Genomic DNA, 26,115 nt, shown 5'->3' on the forward strand with positions numbered 1-26,115 from the left:
CTCGGAGACGATGAACCCCAAGAGCATGCCTCGGGGCACCTCGAAGACACACATCCCGGGATTGAGCTTGACGCATTTCGCCTTGAGACATCGGAATGTCACTTCAAGGTCGGAAAGGAGGTCGGAAGCTTTCCTCGTCTTGACCACGATGTCATCGACGTAGGCCTCGACCGTCCGGCCAATGTGTTCGCCGAACACATGGTTCATGCACCGCTGGTATGTCGCGCCCACATTCCTCAAGCCGAACGGCATGGTGACATAGCAGTACATGCCGAAGGGTGTGATGAAAGAAGTCGCGAGCTGGTCGGACTCTTTCATCCTGATTTGATGATACCCTGAGTAGGCATCGAGGAAAGACAGGGTTTCGCACCCAGCAGTGGAATCCACGATTTGATCGATGCGAGGCAGAGGGTAGGGAACCTTCGGACATGCTTTGTTGAGACCAGTGTAGTCTACACACATCCGCCATTTCCCCCCTTTCTTTCTCACAAGCACAGGGTTGGCAAGCAATTCGGGATGGAATACCTCTTTGATGAACCCTGCCGCCATTAGCTTGTGGATCTCCTCGCCTATGGCTCTGCGCTTCTCCTCGTCAAATCGGCGCAGAGGCTGCTTGACGGGTCGGGCTCCGGCTCAAATGTCCAGCGAGTGCTCGGCGACATCCCTCGGTATGCCGGGCATGTCCGAGGGACTCCACGCGAAGACGTCGGCGTTCGCGCGGAGAAAGTCGACGAGCACTGCTTCCTATTTGGGATCGAGCCCGGAGCCGATCCGGATCTGCCTGGAGGCGTCACCGCTGGGGTCGAGGGGGACGACCTTAACCGTCTCCACTGGCTCGAAGTTGCCGGCATGACGTTTCACGTCTGGCACCTCCTTAGAGAGGCTTTCCAGGTCGGCGAAGAGGGCCTCGGACTCAGCGAGGGCCTCGGCGTACTCCACGCACTCCACGTCGCATTCGAACGCGTGTTTGTACGTGGGGCCGACGGTGATGACCCCGTTGGGGCCCGGCATCTTGAGCTTCAGGTAGGTGTAGTTGGGGACGGCCATGAACTTCACGTAGCATGGCCTTCCCAGTACCGCGTGGTAGGTTCCTCGGAACCCGACCACCTCGAACGTCAAGGTCTCCCTTCAGAAGTTGGAGGGCATTCCGAAGCAGACAGGAAGGTCGAGTTGTCTGAGGGGCTGGACGCGCTTCCCGGGAATGATCCCATGGAAGGGCGCAGCGCCTGCTCGGACGGAGGACAGATCGACACGCAGGAGCCCGAGGGTCTCAGCGTAGATGATGTTGAGGCTGCTGCCTCCGTCCATAAGGACCTTGGTGAGCCTGACGTCACCGATGACGGGGTCGACGACGAGCGGGTATTTCCCTGGGCTCGGCACGTGGTCGGGGTGGTCGGCTTGGTCGAAGGTGATGGGCTTGTCGGACCAGTCTAGGTAGACTGGCGTCGCCACCTTCACCGAGCAGACCTCCCGGCGCTCTTGTTTGCGGTGCCGAGCCGAGGCATTCGCCGCTTGCCCACCGTAGATCATGAAGCAGTCGCGGACCTCGGGGAACTCTCCTGCTTGGTGATCTTCCTTCTTGTCATCGTTGCGGGCCCTGCCACCCTCCGCGGGTGGCCCGGCCCTGTGGAAGTGGCGCCGAAGCATGACGCACTCCTCAAGGGTGTGCTTGACGGGCCCCTGGTGATAGGGGCACGGCTCCTTGAGCATCTTGTCGAAGAGGTTGGCACCTCCGGGGGGTTTCCGAGGGTTCTTGTACTCGGCGGTGGCGACAAGGTCCGCGTCGGCGGCGTCGCGTTTCGCTTGCGACTTCTTCTTGCCTTTCTTCTTGGCGCCGCGCTGAGTCGACGCCTCGGGAGCCTCTTCCGATGGGCGGCCCTGGGGCTGCTTGTCCTTTCGGAAGATAGCCTCGACCGCCTCCTGGCCGGAGGCGAACTTGGTGGCGATGTCCATCAGCTCGCTCGCCCTGGTGGGGGTCTTGCGACCCAGCTTGCTCACCAGGTCGCGGCAGGTGGTGCCGGCAAGGAACGCGCCGATGACATCCGAGTCGGTGATGTTGGGCAGCTCGGTGCGCTGCTTCAAGAATCGCCGGATGTAGTCCCGGAGAGACTCTCCCGGCTGCTGCCGGCAGCTTCGGAGGTCCTAGGAATTCCCGGGGCGCACGTACGTGCCTTGGAAATTGCCGGCGAAAGCTTGGACTAGGTCGTCCCAGTTGGAGATCTGCCCCGGAGGTAGGTGCTCCAACCAGGCGCGAGCGGTGTCGGAGAGGAAAAGGGGGAGGTTGCGGATGATGAGGTTGTCATCGTCCGTTCCACCCAGTTGGCAGGCCAGACGGTAGTCCGCGAGCCACAGTTCCGGTCTCGTCTCCCAGAGTACTTTGTGATAGTAGTCGGTGGTCGGAACCGGGTCGGGAACGGTGCCCGTCGGATGGCCCGGCTGAAGGCCTGCGGACCGGGTGGTTCGGGCGAGAGACTCCGATCCTCCCCGCTGTCGTAGCGTCCCCCACGCCTGAGGTGGTAGCCTCGGCGCACCCTCTCGTTGAGGTGGGCCCGACGGTCGCGGTGATGGTGCTCGTTGCCGAGGCGGCCCGGGGCCGCAGGCGCGGTGTTGCGCGTGCGCCCGGTGTAGACCGAGGCTTCCCGCATGAATCGGGAAGTCGCGGCATGAGGTTCCGAGGGGTACCCCTGCCTTCGGGAGGCAGAGCTCTCGGCCCGTCGGACCGCGGCGCCTTCCAGGAGATTCTTGAGCTCCCCCTGGATTCGCCGGCCCTCGGTGGTTGATGGCTCCGGCATCGCGCGGAGAAGCATCGCTGCTGCAGCCAGGTTCTGGCCGACCCCACTAGATGCGGGTGGTGGCCTGACCCTGACGTCGTCGGTGACGCGGTGCTGGAAGCCCTGGGGCAGATGACGTATTTCTCCGGCCGGGGGTTGGCCCGCCCATGCCTGCCCGACGTCCCAGCGGATCGGCTCAAGTGCTCCTACTCCCTCGTCGAGCCTGGCCTGCACCCCGCGGATTTGCTTGAGCTGTGGGTCGTGGCCCCCCGCCTGAACGGGGACCACAGCTAGCTCCCGTGGGATGTCAACGCGGGGCACGGGCCTAGGGAGATCACCGTCCTCCGTCATGCCGAGATGATTGCCTTCGGAGGGACCCCCTAGATCGACGTGGAAACATTCGCGGCTTGGGCCGCAGTCCTTGTCGCCAAGGCTGCGGCTACCGTCGGAACAGTCGGAGAGGCAGTAGTCACATGCGGTCATGAAGTCCCGCATGGCACTGGGGTTGCCAAGTCCAGAGAAATCCCAACAGATGTTGGGCTCGTCGTCTTCCTCGGACCCAGAGGGCCCGAGGGTCGAGACGTCCGTCAGCCGGCCCCAAGGCGACCGCATGCGAAACCCCAGAGGGTTTGGACTCGCCTCAATGAGAGCGCCCGCCAAAGCGAGGTCGCTAGGCGGGTTGAGGCTGAATCCAAATGACGTGGGATGGGAATCGGTCGGTACCTCTTGGTCGACGAGCGGCGATAAAGCCACGTCGGGGACTGACTGCATCGTCGTCTCAGGTACGAGGGTGACGTCCAGCAAGCTTTCCGCGAGTGTGCTGGCGTCGTCCGCTTGCTCGGGATTGGCGTGTCGCGGGGAGATGGCGCTCGTCTTTGTCTCAAGCGCGAAGTCGATACCCGGTGCGCCCCCCGTTGGGGTGTCGGCGCTGTCGACTCGCTCGACAGCCGACGAGGCGCTGCCTCCTTTTTGGCCTTGGTTGCCCTGCCTTCCCCTCCGTCGGCGGGGAAGAGGGCGGGATGAGCTCGAAGGTTGTTCTTCCACCATGCGGGGAAGACGTCGTCGATTCCGCCGCCGGCGGGCGGGCTGTTGGCCGCCGTTGTCGTCGTCGCGCGGCGGTGGAAGGAGTATCATGTCGTAGCTGCCGTCGAGGGACATGAACTCAAGACTCCCGAAACGGAGCACCGTCCCGGGTTGGAGAGGTTGCTGGAGACTGCCCATCTGGAGGTTGACGGGAAGCTGTTCGTCAACACGCAGCAGGCCCCTACCTGGCGCGCCAACTGTCGGCGTTTCGAGACCGGGAGGTCCCTGGGCCGACGAGTGAATGTCGCCGCGTGCCCCAGCTCAGATGGGTCGAGCGCGAGGGCGAGCGCGAAGGGGGGAGAGCGAGGCGGCCGGAGACCGGCGTGAGAGAGGTGGGAATCCTGCGGCCTTCGTGTTCGTCCCGCGCCCAGGTCGGGTGCGCTTGCAGTAGGGAGCGAGCGGCCCCAAGCGAGCGGCCCCAAGCGAGCGCCTGTCTCGTCCTCGTCCCCGCGCGACCAACCTTCTCTAAGAGGGCCCTGGTCCTTCCTTTTATAGGCGCAAGGAGAGGATCCAGGTGTACAATGGGGGTGTTGCGGAGTGCTACGTGTCTAGCGGAGGAGAGCTAGCGCCCTAAGTACATGCCGTTGTGGCAGCCGGAGAGATTTTGGCACCCAGCTGGTGTGATGTCGTGGCCGTCGGAGGAGCGATGGAGCCTGGCGGAGGGACAACTGTCGGAGCGGTTGAGTCCTTGCTGACGTCCTCTTGCTTCCGTAAGGGGGCTGAGAGCCGCCGCCGTCACAGGGTGTGCGGGGCGCCATCATTGCCTATCCGGCGGAGCTAGCCAGATGGGACGCCGGTCTCGTTCCCTACGGCCCGAGTCAGCTCGGGGTAGGGTGATGATGGCGCCTCCTGTTGACGTGGCTGGTCTACGCCCTAGGTTGGGCGATGTGGAAGCTCCTCCGAGGCCGAGGTCGAGTCTGTCTTCCTTGGTCGAGGTCGAGTCCGAGCCCTTGGGTCGGGCGAGGCGGAGTTCGTCATCTTCTAGGGCTGAGCCCAAGTCCGAGCCCTGGGTCGGGCGGAGCGGAGTTCGCCGTCTTCCGGGACTTAGCCCGAGTCCGAGCCCCGGGGTCGGGCGGAGCGGAGTTCGTCGTCTTCTGGGACTTAGCCCGAGTCCGAGCCCTGGGTTGGGCGGAGCGGAGTTCGCCGTCTTCCGGGACTTAGCCCGAGTCCGAGCCTTGGGTCGGGCGGAGCGGAGTTCGCCGTCTTCCGGGACTTAGCCCGAGTCCGAGCCCTGGGTCGGGCGGAGCGGAGTTCGCCGTCTTCCGGGACTTAGCCCGAGTCCGAGCCCTGGGTCGGGCGGAGCGGAGTTCGCCGTCTTCCGGGACTTAGCCCGAGTCCGAGCCCTGGGTCGGGCGGAGCGGAGCTTCCTATGATGCCTTCGGCAGGGCCTGACTGCCTGTCAGTCTCACTCTGTCAAGTGGCACCGCAGTCGGAGTGGCGCTGGCGGCGCTGTCCTCCTGCCAGATCGGTCTGTGGAGCGGCGAAGTGACGGCGGTCACTTCGGCTCTGCCGGCTGGGGGGCGCGCGTCAGGATAAATGTGTCAGGCCACCTTTGCATTAAATGCTCGATTTGGTCGGTTGGTGCGGCGATTTGGTCAGGGTTGCTTCTTAGCGAAGGTAGGGCCTCGGGCGAGCCGGAAATATGTTCGCCGTTGGAGGGGGCCTCGGGCGAGACGGAAATCCTCCGGGGTCGGCTGCCCTTGTCCGAGGCTAGGCTCGGGCGAGGCGTGATCGAGTCCCTCGAATGGACTGATCCCTGACTTAATCGCGCCCATCAGGCCTTTGCAGCTTCATGCTGATGGGGGTTACCAGCTGAGAATTAGGAGCCTTGAGGGTACCCGTAATTATGGTCGCCGACACTATGGCAAAGCAAGAACCCGAAGAAACACATTCCATTTGACGTTTTAGTTTTACTGACTAGGCGATTGAACCTGTATGTATGCAATTAAAAGAGAAAAAAAATTAATGAGTCCATTGTTTGTTAAAACTTATCTAAACTAAAGTGGACATTTGACTAAACATTGTGGATGGAACATATCTAAAATAAATGAAATATTTTCTATTAAATTAAGCCATAAACCCTAAACATTCTATTACTAAATCATTAATCTATAAACCCTAAACCCTAAACCAACATTTCCTTAAGTTGTGCCAAAACATTTCCATACTAAATCCATAATCCATAAACCCTAAACCAACATTTCCCTAAATATTTTTCCTAAACATACCCAAAATACATTTTGTCTTATTTCCATCAAATGAAATCATATCCTATTAATAAACACAAAAACGTTAGTCAACCTATGACAATGGTGCAGGTGCGGCGAAGTGTGGCATTGGTGTCTAAGAACAGCTACAGCCGAGTGTGAGATATTATATGGGACACATTAGTACCGATTCTTGCGCAAAATCGGTACTAAAGCTTACTTTTTATCAATTTTTGTTTGAAGCCGGCTCTAATGCTAAATCATTAGTATTGGTTTTATCTAAAAATCGGTAGTAAAAAGTAAGCTTTAGTACTGGTTTTGCGTTAGAACAGATTATTTTTTTAGTCTTCTCTAAAAAGATATAATATTGACAAAGAGTACAATAATTAATATATGTGTGCATACAAGTTCTCTCCACTGATATATGTAAATACAAAAATACAAGTTCTTTTTAATTGATATGAGCACATACAAAACATGCAAATATCCAAATGTACAAAGTATTACATATTTTTAGTAAAAAGTATGAAAATACATCTGAGTTCCTCCATTCCTGGTTGTTCAAGTTCAAGGGGTTCCAGGCAATGGGTTTACAAACTAGCCCTTAGGTAAAAAATAAAAAATAAACTGTACAAGAGGCTAGTTTGAGACGTATTTTTTTTCTTACTGCTTAAGGGCTAGTTTATTTTTCAAGATCTTCTCCATTTCATCGCGATCAATGTGAGGATGGTTCCTTTACAAAACATATAAAAAATAAGAGAGTAAACAAAAAAGAAAACATGAATGAACATTATTTTTAGAGTGTGTAAAAGATAAATATGGATGTGGCTGACACTCAACATGCTTTCTTAAAATTTTCAGCAGTACACACCTAGAGTGACACACTCAGTGACACTTACACAACACATTTAGTGCTCATGAATGAGAAAAACTTAGGGAGGGCTGCATTTAGTGGAGACCCCTAGCCATGAAGTGGTACGTAATGCTTTACTTTAATATTGGTTTTATAATAGAACTGATGCTTATCTAATTTTGTCGGGAGTCTCAATTGTGCTGCTGGGAAATAAAAATACCTTTTATTATCAATTCTTACAAAAAATGGTACTAGAAGCGTCTCTGATTTTTGAGATAGCTTTGGGTTCTTTAGTACAGGTTGGTGGTTCAATCGATACTGTTTGGCACCAAAATGAGGTGCGGACAGTCCGGCCCTGAGGCCGGACGGTCCGCGCGTGCGTAGAGCAGATTAGAGTTCCGAGTTTTGTGCTACGGTTGTTAGCTAGATTCGCGGAATTAGCTCGGAAATCAGTTGTGTAAAGGGTCCAGCCCCCCTCCTCTATAAATAGAGAGGTATACGGCCGATTTGTACATCATCAATCGAATCAATAACATTTCTATTTCACATTTATTTCCAGTACAATTAGGAGTAGTTCTAGTCTAGTTCTAGTTTAGCCTCTCGATCCCCAAATTCTTCGCCTCTCTTCGACTCTACACCGATTAGAGGAGTCTAGGTCGGCCGGCCCGAGCCTAGACAACTCCTAGGATCTCTCCTCCCCGACGGGGTCCCTCCCGGGAGCGAGATCCAGGCGCCGCCGGCGATCTTCCGCCGCCTCTGCGCACGTCCGGCCCTAGGGTGCGGACCGTCCGGCCGTCAGGCAAGAGACCCTAGCCCCTGCGCCAGGTCGCGGACCGTCCGGCCCCAGGCCGCGGACCGTCCGCGCCTGACCAGAGAGCACCGCCACGGTTCTTGTTGGGTGTTTGGCGCTCCAAAAAGGCATCAACATACTTTTTGGCGACTCCGCTGGGGAAAACAAATATAGACTCATCAAATCGGCCCTCAATGGCCGGTTCAAGGGATAGCTCTGATATTTCCCCAAGCAACATCATAGAGCCGACTTGGGAGACCTTGCCAGCTGACGAACAGCTCCAGATCGAGGAGCACAAGGAGCAGATGATCCAGGAGGCAAAAGCAAAGTTCTTGGCCAACTTCAAAGCGAACAGGAACAACAAGGTCATCCGACATCGGGCGACGGATCCGGCTTCGCTTCGACCCACACCAGATATCCCCAATGTAAGTAATACAAACGAGCTGCAATCTCTTAAGAATTATGTAGATGAACAGCGAGAACAAATGCAAAGTATCATAGAGGGTATGCAAAACGACTATAGGAGACTAGCACGTGCATTTGATAAATCTAGCATTGCAAATTTTCCTTCGCACGAGGTTGAGTTAGGGGGTAACACACGTAATACATCGGCTATAGGTTGTCACGACCAACCCCTTTATGGGATGCAGATGGACACATACCCTGAGCAACCACAAATCGGCAGTAAATCAGCCGATCTGCACATGTCCGGACCGTCTGCCCGTGATCGCGGGCCGTCCGGGCCAGCCACAGTCGGGCCCAATTTTAATGAGTTACCCAGACATGCACCCGAGCCACCACATATGGCACAGAATCTAAGCTACCCAATCGGACGGTCCGCGTACAACGACGGACGGTCCGCATATAATCATTGACGGTCCGGGCCAATGTCCGAATAGTCCGCACATGACCTTTTTCAGGAGGATTGTTACTGGAATCCTCACCCGTCACAGCAACACTTCCCATCACACTATGCAATGCATCAACCCATTAATTCAAGATCCCGAGCCCAGGAAAGCTTTCCGGCCCCACCTAGAAAGTCGGAAAGGAATGATCAAACCTATGAACCATATAGGGAAAGTGGCAATGCACCACATAACCAGTGGGGGGAAGACAACACGCTAATTTTTAGCCAACCCCACCTATGTTTGATCAGAGAGCCGGTGGTCTTGCATCGACTGCCATTGATATCGTAAGGGAGGAAATAGCTGGGGCGTTCCGAGATAAGCTCGGAGTAAGCATGGTCCCTTGGGGGCAATCATATCAGAAACCTTATGACAGCCGATTTGATCACCACCCATACCCACAGGGAACTAGGATACCCGAATTCACAAAATTTTCGGGTGACCAAGGAAAAAACATGCGCGAACACATAGGCCAGTTTTTAGCACAATTAGGAGAATTGGCCGACACGGAAGCATTTCGTGTACGTTTATTTTCATTATCTTTAACAGGAACCGCGTTCACGTGGTACGCCACTTTACCTCCTAATTCTATTTCATCATGGGGGGATTTAGAACAAAAATTTCATGACCACTTTTTCTCCGGTGACTATGAGTTAGATTTGGTAGACTTAGTGGCCTTGCGGCAGGGGAAGGATGAATCGGTTAGTTAATGAATATATCCGGAGGTTCCGAGATACAAGAAACAGATGCTTCCAAATACACTTAGCAGAAAAACAGCTAGCAGGATTAGCCTTTAATGGACTGCGATATTATTTAAAAGAGAGATTAGAAGGCATCCAATTTTTCACGTTAGCACAATTACACCAGAGAGCTTTGGCCTGTGAAAGCCGACGCAAAGAGACTGCCAAAACCATTCGTCACAATGTCCATATAGTAGAGTGCGATCAAAGTAGCTCGGATGACGAGTCAACAGAAATATATGCTGCTGAAATGGTTTGGCCAAAGCAGGCCAAATCTTCGGCTTGTTCTTCCTTACAGCCGGTTCAAAAGAAATGGCAAGAGGAGGTCAAGTTTACATTTAATGTTGGTAAATGTGATAAAATATTTGATGAGTTACTTAAAAATGGCAACATCAAAATAAATCACACTGTTCCATCCGTCGACGAGCTAAAACGTCGTGCATACTGCAAGTGGCATAACTCATTTTCTCATGCCACTAATGATTGTAATGTATTCCGTCGACAGATTCAATCGGCCATTAACGAAGGACGATTGAAGTTTTAGGAAATGCAGGTGGACACGGAGCCCTTTGTGATGAACATGATCGACTTTGAGGGCAAGAAAGTCCTGACTCAGCCAAACACAGCCGATGAAGGCAAATGCAAAGAGATAGTCATCGGCAATGCAAGAGAGGCCGGTGGGAATCATAAAATTTCTTGTAGGAAAGTGGTGGCCGAGAAGACTCCTGATGGAGGGGAGACCCTGAAGGTGACCATTACAGCCTCTGGCACTGGGGGCAAGCACAGACGGGGAGACAGGCGCAAGAACCCATTCTGCGCATCGCGGACGGTCCGCCATCCAGACGCGGACGGTCCGAAGCTTCTCCGGACGGTCCGAAGACCTCTGGCGGACGGTCCGGCGACACTCAGAACCCACAACGACCACGTACATTCAAACCACGACGACCAGAGATAGGTATGTGGAAAACAAATACATTTAAAGCAGCTGGTCGGCTGGTCAGATCTAGCCCGACTTTCGATCAATTGTTGTCCAAATATGTGAAAAAGAAGGTCGGCCCCAGTGACCGGCCAGCAAAGTGACCCCGCTCACCCATTCATGAGCAACGTTAGGTCAGGCCGATTGGACCACCCCACCAAACGAAAGAAATGAAAGGTCATACTGTACAAGTGAGACCTAACATACCTACATGGACACCTCCACCCCCTTATCCGCCTATGCCATATCCATACACATATTTACCTCCACCATATGTCCCAAATCAAATGTGGGGCATGCCACCATATCCATTTGGGATGCCACAGTACCCCGCTTGGGGGGCACCCCAAACATCTGTATTTGAGAGGTTGGCACCTCCAGTACAAGACCGATTGAGCGCCGCTCAATCCGGTCATCAAGCACAGGCCCAACAGGAGTACTGGAGTACTCGGCCTCAAAGGCCGACTAATCCGGCAGGGGGGCATATGCCTGTAGCAACTGAAAGAACAACAAAAAAGGACATCATCAAAGTAGGTACTGCAGATGTTGTCATACAGGAAGATAATAAAGGGCCGATGATTTTTGGTGAATCGGCCAACACAACCAAAAAAGAAGATACAGCTACCATCAAAACAGCCGATCCAAAATACTCCATGCCTCGATGGTGCCCAGCGGGATTGACACGGTCCCAAAAGCGGAAATTACAGCGCCTAAGAGCAAAGGAGAGCCAGGAGAAGGAGGAAGAAAAGATATTCAATGACACACATCCACAGTACCCGCCACCACAAAAGAAATGGAGACCAAATGCCGTTGAAGAAAAACAAATGGCCATGAAAATAGAAAATAAAACAACACTTGTGCAGCACCCTGCAGGTATGGTAGATAGCTTGGCCAACAAGGCCGGACAATCTGCACCAGGTGCGAACCGTTCGCCATTTGAGTCCGGACCGTCCGCACCACACCAGGAAGCCTCCAACGACATGCCAACATCAATGGAAGAAGATGACCTACTGGGAGAAGACCTAGTCGACTACGAGGCTTCTCCAGAACGCCCAGGTATGGACGTAAATGTTATTACATTTTTCGCCGATTGTACTATTGTCGGCGACGATGAACCTGTTGTTGCCCAGTTTGATTTTGGTCCTAAAGAAGCCACCTTTACTAAACCAGAGGAGTCGGTAAATCATTTAAAGCCACTCTTCGTGCGCGGTCACATTGATGGGATACAGATTGCTAAAACGTTGGTAGATGGAGGGGCGGCTATAAATCTAATGCCTTACTCATTATACAGAAAATTAGGTAAACAAGATGATGAACTTGTCAAGACCAACATGACCCTCAGTGGTGTTGGAACTGATAGTTCGATCAAAGCCAGGGGAGTCACGTCCGTTGAATTGACCATCGGGACTAAGACCCTTGTTGCTGCATTCTTTGTCGCTGATGTTGTCGGGGACCATAATTAGGGGTACCCTCAAGGCTCCTAATTCTTAGCTGGTAACCCCCATCAGCATAAAGCTGCAAAGGCCTGATGGGTGCGACTAAGTCAGGGATCAGTCCATTCGAGCGACTTGATCACGCCTCGCCCGAGCCTAGCCTCGGACAAGGGCAGCCGACCCCGGAGGATTTCCGTCTCGCCCGAGGCCCCCCTCCAACGGCGAACATATTTTCGGCTCGCCCGAGGCCCTGCCTTCGCTAAGAAGCAACCCTGACCAAATCGCCGCACCAATCGACCAAATCGCAGGAGCATTTAATGCAAAGGTGGCCTGACACCTTTATCCTGACGCGTGCCCCCCAGCCGACAGAGCCGAAGTGACCGCCGTCACTTCGCCGCTCCACTAACCGACCTGACAGAAGGACAGCGCCGCCTGCGTCACTCCGACTGCGGTGCCACTTGACAGAGTGAGACTGACAAGCAGTCAATCCCTGCCGAAGGCACCATAGGAAGCTCCGCTTCGCCCGACCCAGGGCTCGGACTCGGGCTAAGTCCCGGAAGACGGCGAACTCCGCTCCGCCCGACCCAGGGCTCGGACTCGGGCTAAGTCCCAGAAGACGGCGAACTCCGCTCCGCCCGACCCAGGGCTCGGACTTGGGCTCGGCCCCAGAAGACGACGAACTCCGCTCCGCCCGACCCAGGGCTCGGACTTGGGCTCAGCCCCAGAAGACGACAAACTCCGCTCCGCCCGACCCAGGGCTCGGACTTGGGCTCGGCCCCAGAAGACGACGAACTCCGCTCCGCCCGACCCAGGGCTCAGACTTGGGCTCAGCCCTAGAAGACGACGAACTCCGCCTCGCCCGACCCAGGGGCTCGGACTCGACCTCGACCATGGAAGACAAACTCGACCTCGGCTTCGGAGGAGCTTCCACATCGCCCAACCTAGGGCGCAGATCAACCACGTCAACAGGAGGCGCCATCATCACCCTACCCCGAGCTGACTTGGGCCGCAGGGAACAAGACCGGTGTCCCATCTGGCTCGCTCCGCCAAATAGGCAATGATGGCGCCCCACATACCCTGTGATGACGGTGGCTCTCAGCCCCCTTACGGAAGCAAGAGGACGTCAGCAAGGACTCAACCGCTCCGACAGCTGTCCCTCCGCCACGCTCCATCGCTCCTCCGACGGCCACGACATCACACTAGCTGGGTGCCAGAATCTCTCCGGCTGCCACAACGGCATGTACTTAGGGCGCTTGCTCTCCTCCGCTAGACACGTAGCACTCTGCTACACCCCCCATTGTACACCTGGATCCTCTCCTTATGCCTATAAAAGGAAGGACTAGGGCCCTCTTAGAGGAGGTTGGCCGCGCGGGGACGAGGACGAGACAGGCGCTCGCTTGGAGCCGCTCGCTCCCTCTCCCGTGTGGACACTTGTAACCCCCTACTGCAAGCGCACCCGACCTGGGCGCGGGACGAACACGAAGGCCGTGGGATTCCCACCTCTCTCACGCCGGTCTCCGGCCGCCTCGCTCTCCCCCCTTCGCGCTCGCCCTCGCGCTCGACCCATCTAGGCTGGGGCACGCGGCGACATTCACTCGTTGGCCCAGGGACCCCCCGGTCTCGAAACGCCGACAGTTGGCGCGCCAGGTAGGGGCCTACTGCGTGTTGACGAACACTTCCCGTCAAGCTCCAGATGGGCAGTCTCCAGCAACCTCTCCAACTCGGGACGGTGCTCCGTTTCGGGAGTCTTGAGTTCATGTCCCTCGACGGCGGCTACGACATGATACTCCTTCCACCGCCGCGCGACAACGACAATGGCGGCCGACAGCCCGCCCGCCGGCGGCGGAATCGACGACGTCTTCCCCGCGTGATGGAAGAACAACCTTCGAGCTCATCCCGCCTTCTTCCCTGCCGACGGAGGGGAAGGCAGGGCAACCAAGGCCAAGCAGGAGGCAGCGCCTCGTCGGCTGTCGAGCAAGTCGACAGCGCCGGCACCCCAACGGGGGGCGCACCGGGTATCGACATCGCGCTTGAGACAAAGACGAGCGCCGTCTCCCCGCGACACGCCAATCCCGAGCAAGCGGACGACGCCAGCGCGCTTGCGAAAAGCTTGCTGGACGTCACCCTCATACCTGAGACGACGGTGCAGTCAGTCCCCGACGTGACTTTATCGCCGTTCGTTGACCAAGAGGTACCGACTGATTCCCATCCCACGTCATTTGGATTCAGCCTCAACCCGTCTAGCGACCTCGCTTTGGCGGGCGCTCTCGTAGAGGCGAGTCCAAACCCTCTGGGGTTTCGCATGCGGTCGCCTTGGGACCGGCTGGCGGACGTCTCGACCTACGGGCCCTCTGGGTCCGAGGAAGACGACGGGCTCAGCATCTGCTGGGATTTCTCTGGACTTGGCAACCCCAGTGCCATGCGGGACTTCATGACCGCATGTGACTGCTACCTCTCCGACTGTTCCGACGGTAGCCGCAGCCTCGACGACGAGGACTGCGGCCCGAGCCGCGAATGTTTCCACGTCGATCTAGGGGGTCCCTCCGAAGGCAATCATCTCGGCATGCCAGAGGACGGCGATCTCCCTAGGCCGGTGTCCCGCGTTGACATCCCACGGGAGCTAGCTGTGGTCCCCGTTCAAGTGGGGGGCCATGACCCACAGCTCGAGCAAATCCGCGGGGTGCAGGCCAGGCTCGACGAGGGAGCAGGAGCGCCTGAGCCGATCTGCCGGGACGTCGGGCACGCATGGGCGGGCCAACCCCCGGCCGGAGAAATACGTCATCTGCCCCAGGGCTTCCAGCACCGCGCCGCCGACGACGTCAGGGTCAGGCCGCCACCCGCATCTAGTGGGGTCGGCCAGAACCTGGCTGCAGCAGCGATGCTTCTCCGCGCGATGCCGGAGCCATCAACCACCGAGGGCCGGCGAATCCAGGGGGAGCTCAAGAATCTCCTCGAAGGCGCCGCGGTCCGACGGGCCGAGAGCTCTGCCTCTCGAAGGCAGGGATACTCCTTGGAACCTCATGCCGCGACTTCCCGATTCATGCGGGAAGCCTCGGTCTACACCGGGCGCACGCACAACACCGCTCCCGCGGCCCCGGGCCGCCTCGGCAACGAGCACCATCACCGCGACTGTCGGGCCCACCTCGACGAGAGGGTGCGCCGAGGCTACCACCCCAGGCGTGGGGGATGCTACGACAATGGGGAGGATCGGAGTCCTTCGCCCGAGCCACCCTGTCCGCAGGCCTTCAGCCGGGCCATCCGACGGGCACCGTTCCCGACCCGGTTCCGACCCCCGACTACTATCACAAAGTACTCGGGGGAGACGAGACCGGAATTGTGGCTCGCGGACTACCGTCTGGCCTGCCAACTGGGTGGAACGGACGATGACAACCTCATCATCCGCAACCTCCCCCTGTTCCTCTCCGACACCGCTCGCGCCTGGTTGGAGCACCTGCCTCCGGGGCAGATCTCCAACTGGGACGACCTAGTCCAAGCTTTCGCTGGCAATTTCTAGGGCACGTACGTGCGCCCCGGGAATTCCTGGGACCTCCGAAGCTGCCGGCAGCAGCCGGGAGAGTCTCTCCGGGACTACATCCGGTGATTCTCGAAGCAGCGCACCGAGCTGCCCAACATCACCGACTCGGATGTCATCGGCGCGTTCCTCGCCGGCACCACCTGTCGCGACCTGGTGAGCAAATTGGGTCGCAAGACCCCCACCAGGGCGAGCGAGCTGATGGACATCGCCACCAAGTTCGCCTCCGGCCAGGAGGCGGTCGAGGCTATCTTCCGAAAGGACAAGCAGCCCCAGGGCTGCCCATCGGAAGATGCTCCCGAGGCGTCGACTCAGCGCGGCGCCGAGAAGAAAGGCAAGAAGAAGTCGCAAGCAAAACGCGACGCCGCCGACGCGGACCTTATCGCCGCCGCCGAGTACAAGAACCCTCGGAAACCCCCCGGAGGTGCCAACCTCTTCGACAAGATGCTCAAGGAGCCGTGCCCCTATCACCAGGGGCCCGTCAAGCACACCCTTGAGGAGTGCGTCATGCTTCGGCGCCACTTCCACAGGGCCGGGCCACCCGCGGAGGGTGGCAGGGCCCACGACGACGACAAGAAGGAAGATCACCAAGCAGGAGAGTTCCCCGAGGTCCGCGACTGCTTCATGATGTATGGTGGGCAGGCGGCGAATGCCTCGGCTCGGCACCGTAAACAAGAGCATCGGGAGGTCTGCTCGGTGAAGGTGGCGGCGCCAGTCTACCTAGACTGGTCCGACAAGCCCATCACCTTCGACCAAGCCGACCATCCGGACCACGTGCCGAGCCCAGGGAAATACCCGCTCGTCGTCGACCCCGTCATCTGTGACGTCAGGCTCACCAAGGTCCTTATGGACGGAGGCAGCAGCCTCAACATCATCTACGCCGAGACCCTCGGGCTCCTGCGTGTCGATCTGTCCTCCGTCCGAGCAGGCGCTGCGCCCTTCCATGGGATTATTTTCGGGAAGCGCGTCCAGCCCCTCGGACAACTCGACCTCCCCGTCTGCTTCGGAACACCCTCCAACTTTCGAAGGGAGACCCTGACATTCGAGGTGGTCGGGTTCCGAGGAACCTACCACGCGGTACTAGGAAGGCCATGCTACGCGAAGTTCATGGCCGTCCCCAACTACACCTACCTGAAGCTCAAGATGCCGGGCCCCAACGGGGTCATCACCGTCGGCCCCACGTACAAACACGCGTTCGAATGCGACGTGGAGTGCGTGGAGTACGCCGAGGCCCTCGCCGAGTCCGAGGCCCTCATCGCCGACCTGGAAAGCCTTTCTAAGGAGGTACCAGACGTGAAATGCCATGCCGGCAACTTCGAGCCAGTCGAGACGGTTAAGGCCGTCCCCCTCGACCCCAGCGGCGACGCCTCCAAGCAGATCTGGATCGGCTCCGGGCTCGATCCCAAATAGGAAGCAGTGCTCGTCGACTTTCTCCACGCGAACGCCGACGTCTTCGCGTGGAGTCCCTCGGACATGCCCGGCATACCGAGGGATGTCGCCGAGCACTCGCTGGACATTCGAGCCGGAGCCCGACCCGTCAAGCAGCCTCTATGCCGATTCGACGAGGAGAAGCGCAGAGCCATAGGCGAGGAGATCCACAAGCTAATGGCGGCAGGGTTCATCAAAGAGGTATTCCATCCCGAATGGCTTGCCAACCCTGTGCTTGTGAGAAAGAAAGGGGGGAAATGGCGGATGTGTGTAGACTACACTGGTCTCAACAAAGCATGTCCGAAGGTTCCCTACCCTCTGCCTCGCATCGATCAAATCGTGGATTCCACTGCTGGGTGCGAAACCCTGTCTTTCCTCGATGCCTACTCAGGGTATCATCAAATCAGGATGAAAGAGTCCGACCAGCTCGCGACTTCTTTCATCACACCCTTCGGCATGTACTGCTATGTCACCATGCCGTTCGGCTTGAGGAATGCGGGCGCGACGTACCAGCGGTGCATGAACCATGTGTTCGGCGAACACATTGGCCGCACGGTCGAGGCCTACGTCGATGACATCGTAGTCAAGACGAGGAAAGCTTCCGACCTCCTTTCCGACCTTGAAGTGACATTCCGATGTCTCAAGGCGAAAGGCGTCAAGCTCAATCCTGAGAAGTGTGTCTTCGGGGTGCCCCGAGGCATGCTCTTGGGGTTCATCGTCTCCGAGCGGGGCATCGAAGCCAACCCGGAGAAGATCACAGCCGTCACCAGCATGGGGCCCATCAAGGACTTGAAAGGCGTACAGAGGGTCATGAGATGTCTCGCGGCTCTGAGCCATTTCATCTCACGCCTCGGTGAAAGAGGTCTACCTCTGTACCACCTCTTAAGGAAGGCCGAGTGCTTCACTTGGACCCCTGAGGCCGAGGAAGCTCTCGGGAACTTGAAGGCGCTCCTCACAAAGGCGCCTATCTTGGTGCCTCCAGCTGCCGGAGAAGCCCTCTTGGTCTACGTCGCCGCGACCACCCAGGTGGTTAGCGCCGCGATTGTGGTCGAGAGGCAAGAAGAGGGGCATGCATTGCCTGTTCAGAGGCCAGTTTACTTCGTCAGCGAGGTACTGTCCGAAACCAAGATCCGCTACCCACAAGTTCAGAAGCTGCTGTATGCAGTGATCCTGACGCGGCGGAAATTGCGACACTACTTCGAGTCTCATCTGGTAACTGTGGTGTCATCCTTCCCCCTGGGGGAGATCATCCAGTGCCGAGAGGCCTCGGGTAGGATTGCAAAGTGGGCGGTGGAAATCATGGGCGAGACAATCTCGTTCGCCCCTCGGAAGGCCATCAAGTCCCAGGTCTTGGCGGACTTCGTGGCTGAATGGGTCGACACCCAGCTACCGACGGCTCCGATCCAACCGGAACTCTGGATCATGTTTTTCGACGGGTCGTTGATGAAGACGGGGGCCGGCGCAGGCCTACTCTTCATCTCGCCCCTCGGGAAACACATACGCTATGTGCTACGCCTCCATTTCCCGGCGTCCAACAATGTGGCTGAGTATGAGGCTCTGGTCAACGGGTTGCGGATCGCCATCGAGCTAGGGGTCCGGCGCCTCGATGCCCGCGGTGACTTGCAGCTCGTCATCGACCAAGTCATGAAGAACTCCCACTGCCGCGACCCGAAGATGGAGGCCTACTGCGATGAGGTTCGGCGCTTGGAGGACAAGTTCTACGGGCTCGAACTCAACCACATCGCTCGGCGCTACAACGAGACTGCGGATGAGCTGGCTAAAATAGCCTCGGGGCGAACAACGGTTCCCCCGGACGTCTTCTCCCGGGATCTGCATCAACCCTCCGTCAAGATCAACGACACGCCCGAGCCTGAGGCGCCCTCGGCCCAGCCCGAGGTACCCTCGGCACAGCCCAAGGCACCCTCAGCTCGGCCCGAGGCGCCCTCGGTTCAGCCCGAGGTACCCTCGGCCCCCGAGGGTGAGGCACTGCACGTCGAGGAGGAGCAAAGCGGGGCCACGCCTGATCGAAACTTGCAGACCCCGTACCTGCAATATCTCCGTCAAGGAGAGCTACCCCTCGACCGAGCCGAGGCTCGGCGGGTGGCGCGGCGCGCCAAGTCGTTCGTCTTGCTGGGCGATGAGAAGGAGCTCTACCACCGCAGCCCCTCAGGCATCCTCCAGCGATGCATCTCCGTCGCCGAAGGTCAGGAACTCCTGCGAGAGATACACTCAGGGGCTTGCGGCCATCACGCAGCGCCTCGAGCCCTTGTCGGGAATGCCTTCCGACAAGGTTTCTACTGGCCGGCGGCGGTGGCCGACGCCACTAGAATTGTCCGCACCTGCGAAGGGTGTCAATTCTACGCGAGGCAGACCCACCTGCCCTCTCAGGCTCTGCAGACGATACCCATCACCTGGCCCTTCGCTGTGTGGGGTCTGGACCTCGTCGGCCCCTTGTAGAAGGCACCCGGGGGCTACACGCACCTGCTGGTCGCCATCGACAGATTCTCCAAGTGGATCGAGGTCCGACCTCTGAACAGCATCAGGTCCGAGCAGGCGGTGGCGTTCTTCACCAACATCATCCATCGCTTCGGGGTCCCGAACTCCATCATCACCGACAACGGCACCCAGTTCACCGGCAGAAAGTTCTTGGACTTCTGCGAGGATCACTACATCCGGGTGGACTGGGCCGCCGTGGCTCATCCCATGTCAAATGGGCAAGTAGAGCGTGCCAACGGCATGATTCTACAAGGGCTCAAGCCTCGGATCTACAACGACCTCAACAAGTTCGGCAAGCGATGGATGAAGGAACTCCCCTCGGTGGTCTGGAGCCTGAGGACAACGCCGAGCCGAGCCACGGGCTTCACGCCGTTCTTTCTAGTCTACGGGGCCGAGGCCGTCTTGCCCACAGACCTGGAATACGGCTCCCCGAGGACGAGGGCCTACAGCGATCAAAGCAACCAAACTAGCCGAGAAGACTCGCTGGACCAGCTGGAAGAGGCTCGGGACAAGGCCTTACTACACTCGGCGCGGTACCAGCAGTCCCTGCGACGCTACCACGCCCGAGGGGTCCGGTCTCGAGACCTCCAGGTGGGCGACCTGGTGCTTCGGCTACGACAAGACGCCCGAGGGAGGCACAAGCTCGCGCCCCCCTGGGAGGGACCGTTCGTCATCGCCAAGGTTCTGAAGCCCGGAACGTACAAGCTGGCCAACAGTCAAGGCGAGGTCTACGGCAACGCTTGGAACATCCAACAGCTACGTCGCTTCTACCCTTAAGATGTTTTCAAGTTGTTCATATACCTCGCACCCACGCAAAGTTTAGTCATCAAGGAAGGGTCGGCCTCGCCTCAGCAAAGCCCGACCCTCCCTCGGGGGCTAAAAGGGGGGGAACCCCCTCTGCGTTGAAATTTTTCTCGAAAAAAGATCTCTTCTGCCAGAATGTCTTTCGTGCTTTTTGACTACTTCGAAAAGTGGATCCTGAAAACGACGGAGTACACGTAAGCAGCCAAGGCTGACCGAGCCGAGGGACTCCTACGCCTCCGGGATACGGATACCTCACTCATCACCTTCTGCGATAAGTAACTCACGTTCGGATAAGTGATTCCGCGGACCAAACAAGTCTTCACGTTCGGAAGTTCTTCTGCCGAAGCGATCCTTCGAGCCTTCTCGACTAAGTCGGTGGCAGAGCCCCATGGACGGGTAAGAGTGCGCGTAAGCGGCAAGGCCGACCGAGCCGAGGGACTCCTATGCCTCCGGGATATGGATACCTCACTCATCACCTTCCGCGAGAAGCAACTCTTGCTCGCACAAACATCCCTGTTACCGACAAAAAAGTCCAGATACTCGAAACAAGAGGAAAAGAGACGCAGCTTTACAACACGGCGAGGGTGTGTTCTGGCCTCGGCGGCCGCAGGAAACACGCGCTACAAGACAATCCGATCCTGCAGGCTCGGGTCTTGACGCTGGAAGGGAGCAGCAGCACCTTCGGCATCGACAACACTTTCGGCGAGGTCCGACCTGGCCTCGGACGGCGACACGGTCCAAGGGTCTCCGCTCTGAAGGACGACATCATCACCAAGCCCGGGCCATCGCCGCCAGGATCTTCTCCGGGAATCCGGCCCGAGCAGGCGGCTCGGCCGGTCACCCCGGGGCCTCGGCCAGCCGTCCTCCGAGGGCGCCAGCCCCACCTGAGGCTTCGGCTGGTCAACTCCAGCGTCGGTCCCGCTAACGGACGACCCAGCTAGGCTCCGGCCAACCAGGTTTCATTTTCGAGCCAACTCTGCCCCTGATCATGCTGATATCGCTACCCCTGGCCTCGGCTCATCGAAGGGCGGCCAAGGGGTCCCTTTAACTAAGCTAGAGAAGCCTCGGACAACAAGGCCGACCGAGCCGAGGGATTCCTACACCTCCGGGATACGGATACCTCACTCATCACCTTTACACGGGGCGACTCACGCTTGGTGAAGCGGTTCAGACAACCAACAGGCGAGTCTTAGTGCTCGAAAATGAGGAAAAAACACGGCTCCGTGCCAAAATTACATACACGTTCAGGCCTCGACAGCCACAATGAACAAAAACACTGGCATTCAAAATGCCATTACAAACGGAACTTTGGTTCCGTCCCCGCGGGTATGAACAACCTCGAGCCTGCGGGGCGACGAACACCGGGGGACCCGCCAGTGACCTCTGCAGCAGCAGCCATGGTCCCAGGTTGGACGCGGCCGCCGGAGGGCTCTCGTTCGCGTTCCCGCTCAAGGGACGCGAACCAGCTATTAAAGCCAAAGAGCGGGCCGCTCCCAAGCGCACCGGCAGGTCCTCGCTGCCGTCCTCGCCGGGAATGCAAGGAAGAGGGTGGAATGTTGCATCCTAGCTGGGCAGCAACAGTTCGCCTTCCCCGGCATGGCTGGAGGACACCTCCTCCGCAGAGCTGGAGGGTGTTTGCCACCACCAGAAGCTGGAAGAAGAGGTGGCCCGCTGACCCGCGCAGGAGGTAGAGCCCCGGCTCGCCTCGCTCCCCGCCCCAGTGAGGATGACGAACACCCTCGACGCTGAGGGCGGGATCGAGATCACAGCCCGGCTTGCCTCTCCCCATCCAGGGGCTGGAGGTCACCGTCTTGGGTGACCACCAGCGGAGGGGTGCAACCGGGCTGTGTGATGAAAATCCTTGAAGCCGAACGATGGCTGAAAGGTACCAACTCCCACGGAGTTGCGTTCCTCCAACGATGAGGCGGAAAGACGGCGGGTATGCCCCATCCGGGGGCTTGGAAGGTGGAAAGACGCGATGCATAAGGGAGCGCGAAGACATGGTCGCCTTCCAAAGGGGGTCACCCTCCTTTTAAAGGCGACTCTCCCTACTCGCGCCCCCGACCGTCGCGGGCTGAGTCTTCTCCAACACACTCCAAGGTCCCCCCCTGCGGCGCGGAGGCTGGGTCCCACACGTCATGCAAACCGGCTCAGAGCAGAAGAAGCCAAACCGCCGTGCGCGGTGCGCACAACCACCCAGCGGTTACAAGTGACCCTCCACTTTTGCCCAGACCAACGGGCGAAAGGGGCGGGCAGCCATGCAGGCGGCATGCAACCGCGCCAAGTGGGCGCGCTTCTCCGACTCCCAACACGCCCAGCCTGGAGGCCCAGGCCCACGTGTCATGCACCCGGCGCGCCGAATGCTTCGTGCATGCAACTGCACCGCCACTTGCGCCACCACCGCGCCTCCTCGATTGCGGAACCAATAACGCGACTCGAGGCAACCCAGCGCACGACCCAGCAGCGCCAGCCTGGCGCGGCGGTCAGTGCGGCCAAAAATGGGCCGGCAGTAATGACGGTGGCAGGCGGGCAGGAGCAGCGGTCACGTCGTTAGCCAGGCTCACGTCCCATCCGGGGGCAGCGAGAGAACCCTCTCTCACGGCGTGAAGACAACGCGCCCGAGTTCCGTTCCTCGAACGGCTCGTGCACGTGCAATGACCACCCCACCAACCACTCGCCCCGTCGCATTAACTCCGCGGCGGGACAGGCGGCGCCTCTGGCAGGAGAAGCAGGCGACGCTTCGCCTTCGCCATAATAACCGCGCCAAAAAAAGGTACGCCGCGTCGTTCGATTTCGTATCCTTTTCCTTTTTTCCTCTTTCTCTCTCTTGCAACAGGGACCGGGAAAGGGTGATACCCCGAAAAGGATCCTTCCCCGTGAAGGAACCAGGCTCCGAGCCACCCTACTGATCAGAGGTTCGAAGGCTGGCCCCCCGGAAGGGTTCGACAGCCGCCTCAGATCGCGTGGGCCCTACACCCACTACTGGTCAGAGGTTCGAAGGCCGGCCCCTCGGAAGGGTTCCACGGCCGCCTTAGGCTACTCAGGCTCCGCACCCATTACTGATCAGGGGTTCGAAGGCTGGCCCCCGAAGGGTTCACAGCCGCCTCAGACGCCGAGCGAGGGATGATCATGGGTACGTTCGATACATAACCAAGGCTCGGGTTGCGCTCCCGAGGTACCCTAGGACATTTCCGAGACCAGCGGGAACGATGTTGTAACGGAATCCCATCAGAGGGAGGCATCGAGCCCTCGGACCCCGTCGCCAGGGGAACGGGTCCGGCAGATCACCCGCAGGTACTTTTGGGCGTGCCTCCGGGCCCCTAGCCGACCCCTAACGAACGGGGCACGGACGTCCACTCGGATTACCCGCTTGCAGCTCACCGGAGACACCATGTTCGGCGCCCATCGAGGGCAACATGGCGCTTCCCCCCTCCTCCTTGCGGAAAGGCGACGCAGGGGCGTATGTAAAAAAGCCGAGTCTGTCCCAGATCGCCCTCTCGCCCTGTGCGGAGGCTCGGGGGCTGCTCTCGCAAGCCCGGCTCCGGCCGAACCGTTGACAGCGTCAACATACCAGCCCGAGAACTTGGGACCCGACCGTACACCCGGGCTACGGCCAGCTCGCATGAGGGAACAACCAGACCAGCCGAAGCATTACGCGAGGCATTAAGACCTCGAAGGAGTGAAACCACTCCTCCGAGGCCTCGGGGGCTACACCCGGCGGGTGCGCTCGCGCGCACCCACCGGAACAAAACGCAACCGAGAAAGGCTGGTCCCCTTGCAAAAAAGTGCGACGAAAGCCTCCAAGCGAGTGCTAACACTCTCTTCGAGGCTCGGGGGCTACTGTCGGGGACCATAATTAGGGGTACCCTCAAGGCTCCTAATTCTCAGCTGGTAACCCCCATCAGCATAAAGCTGCAAAGGCCTGATGGGTGCGACTAAGTCAGGGATCAGTCCATTCGAGCGACTCGATCACGCCTCGCCCGAGCCTAGCCTTGGACAAGGGCAGCCGACCCCAGAGGATTTCCGTCTCGCCCGAGGCCCCCCTCCAACGGCGAACATATTTCTGGCTCGCCCGAGGCCCTGCCTTCGCTAAGAAGCAACCCTGACCAAATCGCCGCACCAATCGACCAAATCGCAGGAGCATTTAATGCAAAGGTGGCCTGACACCTTTATCCTGACGCGCGCCCCCCAGCTGGCAGAGCCGAAGTGACCGCCGTCACTTCGCCGCTCCACTGACCGACCTGACAGAAGGACAGCGCCGCATGCGCCACTCCGACTGCGGTGCCACTTGACAGAGTGAGACTGACAAGCAGTCAGGCCCTGCCGAAGGCACCATAGGAAGCTCCGCTTCGCCCGACCCAGGGCTCGGACTCGGGCTAAGTCCCGGAAGACGGCGAACTCTGCTCCGCCCGACCCAGGGCTCGGACTCGGGCTAAGTCCCGGAAGACGGCGAACTCCGCTCCGCCCGACCCAGGGCTCGGACTCGGGCTAAGTCCCGGAAGACGGCGAACTCCGCTCCGCCCGACCCAGGGCTCGGACTCGGGCTAAGTCCCGGAAGACGGCGAACTCTGCTCCGCCCGACCTAGGGCTCGGACTTGGGCTCGGCCCCAGAAGATGACGAACTCCGCTCTGCCCGACCCAGGGCTCGGACTTAGGCTCAGCCCCAGAAGACGACGAACTCCGCTCCGCCCGACCCAGGGCTCGGACTTGGGCTCGGCCCCAGAAGACGACGAACTCCGCTCTGCCCGACCCAGGGCTCGGACTTGGGCTCAGCCCTAGAAGACGACGAACTCCGCCTCGCCCGACCCAGGGGCTCGGACTCGACCTCGACCACGGAAGACAGACTCGACCTCGACTTCGGAGGAGCTTCCACATCGCCCAACCTAGGGCGCAGATCAGCCACGTCAACAGGAGGCGCCATCATCACCCTACCCCGAGCTGACTCGGGCCGCAGGGAACAAGACCGGTGTCTCATCTGGCTCGCTCCGCCAGATAGGCAATGATGGCGCCCCGCATACCCTGTGACGACGGCGGCTCTCAGCCCCCTTACGAAAGCAAGAGGACGTCAGCAAGGACTCAACCGCTCCGACAGCTGTCCCTCCGCCAGGCTCCATCGCTCCTCCGACGGCCACGACATCACACCAGCTGGGTGCCAGAATCTCTCCGGCTGCCACAACGGCATGTACTTAGGGCGCTAGCTCTCCTCCGCTAGACACGTAGCACTCTGCTACACCCCCCATTGTACACCTGGATCCTCTCCTTACGCCTATAAAAGGAAGGACCAGGGCCCTCTTAGAGGAGGTTGGCCGCGCGGGGACGAGGACGAGACAGGCGCTCGCTTGGAGCCGCTCGCTCCCTTTCCCACGTGGACGCTTGTAACCCCCTACTGCAAGCGCACCCGAACTGGGCGCGGGACGAACACGAAGGCCGCGGGATTCCCACCTCTCTCACGCCGGTCTCCGGCCGCCTCGCTCTCCCCCCTTCGCGCTCGCCCTCGCGCTCGACCCATCTGGGCTGGGGCACGCGGCGACATTCACTCGTCGGCCCAGGGACCCCCCGGTCTCGAAACGCCGACAGATGTAGAAGGAAATTACAGTTTAATCCTAGATAGAGATTGGATTCATGCTAATCATTGTATACCTTCTACATTACATCAAATATTAATACAATGGGTAGGCGATGATGTAGAACAAGTACATGCTGATGTATCGGCCTGTATCGCTGTGGCCGATGCCCCTGTACTCTGGACTTATGATACTGCTACATGTCTCACAGGAGTAGATTTTTCTGATTATCAGTTCATAAGTATAGATAAGAAGGGTTTCATTCCAGTAATGCTAGAGCCGATGGAGAATCGGCTAAATCCTAAATAAAGTTTAAATGATGAGTACACACAAAGATCATGAGTCTTTGGTCACGGACAGTTCGGTTTCTAAGGCCGGATGGTCTGGTCTTTCACAAAATAGTTCGGACTTTAAGACCGAACATCTACCGTAGTGTAAAGACAGTGTTACAGATGACCCAGTCCCCGAGACCGGAAAACCCGCCATCACACAAAGATCATTTAATTCCTCTGTGGGGGACATGATAGAGGAAT

This window comes from Zea mays, chromosome 3 (genome assembly GCF_902167145.1).
Source record: "Zea mays cultivar B73 chromosome 3, Zm-B73-REFERENCE-NAM-5.0, whole genome shotgun sequence".
Lineage (NCBI taxonomy): Eukaryota > Viridiplantae > Streptophyta > Magnoliopsida > Poales > Poaceae > Zea > Zea mays.